This window comes from Arachis stenosperma, chromosome 7 (genome assembly GCF_014773155.1).
Source record: "Arachis stenosperma cultivar V10309 chromosome 7, arast.V10309.gnm1.PFL2, whole genome shotgun sequence".
NCBI classification, from domain to species: Eukaryota; Viridiplantae; Streptophyta; class Magnoliopsida; order Fabales; family Fabaceae; genus Arachis; species Arachis stenosperma.
The window spans coordinates 86,658,542-86,660,407 of record NC_080383.1 but is presented as its reverse complement, the minus strand read 5'-3'; the positions used below and the strand labels follow the sequence as shown (position 1 = coordinate 86,660,407).

The 1,866-nt window shown below is 35.6% G+C and overlaps 1 non-coding gene across 1 annotated transcript; it reads right to left on the bottom strand.

Annotated features, from left to right (window-relative positions):
* Positions 1-1,472: 1,472 nt before the first annotated feature.
* On the bottom strand, positions 1,473-1,580 carry LOC130943021 (small nucleolar RNA R71). The gene has a single exon (XR_009071560.1). It is a non-coding gene; the product is annotated as a small nucleolar RNA R71 (small nucleolar RNA).
* Between the last annotated feature and the right edge of the window lie 286 nt (positions 1,581-1,866).

Here is a 1,866-nt window from a genome sequence, read left to right as displayed (position 1 = left end):
TGGAATTTTGATTATTCCTCATCATTAAAAATTCAAAAATTTTTTTAATTTGTGTCTTTTCAAGTCAATAATACAGAGAATTGAAGATTCAGAACATACAGCAGAGGAATTACACAGAGAAAGCTGGGCGTTCAAAACGCCCAGTGAGGAAGGAAAACTGGCGTTTAAACGCCAGCCAGGGTACCTGGCTGGGCGTTTAACGCCCAAAAAGGTAGAGTTTTGGGCGTTAAACGCCAGAATGGATACTATTCTGGGCGTTTAACGCCAGGATGGCACAAGAGGGAAGATTTTGTTTTTAATTCAAATTTTATTTCAAGTCTCATAATTTTTCAAAATCAAATCTTTTTCAAATCATATCTTTTCAATCATATATTTTCAAAATCAATTTCTTTCCATTTTTCAAAAATACTTGCTAACAATTAATGATTTGATTCAACATTTCAAGTATGTTGCCTTTTCTGTTGAGAAAGGTTTAATGTCTGAATCATATCTTTTAAATTTCTTGTTAGCCAAGTCATTAATTTTAAAAATCAAATCTTTTTAAATTATTTTTCAATCATATCTTTTTAATCACATCTTTTTCAAAATAGTTTTCAATAATATCTTTTTGATTTCTAATTTCAAAATCTTTTTCAAAAATCACTTAATTTCTTTCCCACTCTTAGTTTTCGAAAATCATCAATCAATTTTCAAAATTCTTTTAAAATCTTTTACTTTAATTTGGAAAATTCTTCCCCTCTTCTCACATCCTTCTATTTAAAGGACTAAGACTCCTCATCAAGGTGCAATTCGAACTCTCTTCTTCTTTATGTGTTCGAATTCTTCTATCTCTACCTCCTCTTTCTATTCTTCTTTTCCTCTGATACTTCAAGGAATCTCTATACTGTGACATAGAGGATTCCATACTTTCTTGTTCTCTTCTCTTTCATATGAGCAGGAGCAAAGATAAAAGCATTCTTATTGAAGCTGATCCTGAACCTGAAAGGACCTTGAAGAGAAAGCTAAGAGAAACTAAAGCACAACTTTCTCTAGAGGGCCTAACAGAGCTCTTCAAAGAAGAAGAAACCATGGCAGCCGAAAACAACAACAATGTCAACAATGCAAGGAATGTGCTTGGTGACTTTACTGCACCTACTCCCGACTTTTATGGGAGAAGCATCTCAATCCCTGCCATTGGAGCAAACAACTTTGAGCTTAAGCCTCAATTAGTTTCTCTAATGCAACAGAATTGCAAGTTTCATGGACTTCCATTAGATGATCCTCATCAGTTTTTAGCTGAATTCTTGCAAATCTGTGACACTGTCAAGACCAATGGGGTTGACCCTGAGGTCTACAGACTTATGCTATTCCCTTTTGCTGTAAGAGACAGAGCTAGGATATGGTTGGACTCACAACCTAAAGAAAGCCTGAATTCTTGGAAAAAGCTAGTCAATGCCTTCTTGGCAAAGTTCTTTCCACCTCAAAAATTGAGTAAGCTTAGAGTGGAAGTCCAAACCTTCAGACATAAGGAAGGTGAATCCCTCTATGAAGCATGGGAAAGATACAAATAATTGATCAGAAAGTGTCCTTCTGACATGCTTTCTAAATGGAGCATCATAGGTATCTTCTATGATGATCTGTCTGAACTGTCCAAGATGTCGTTGGACAGCTCTGCTGGAGGATCTCTTCATCTGAAGAAGACGCCTGCAGAAGCTCAAGAACTCATTGAAATGGTTGCAAATAACCAATTCATGTACACTTCTGAAAGGAATCCTGTGAACAATGGGACGAATCAGAAGAAAGGAGTTCTTGAGATTGATACTCTGAATACCATATTGGCTCAGAACAAAATATTGACTCAGCAAGTCAATATGATTTCTCAAAGTT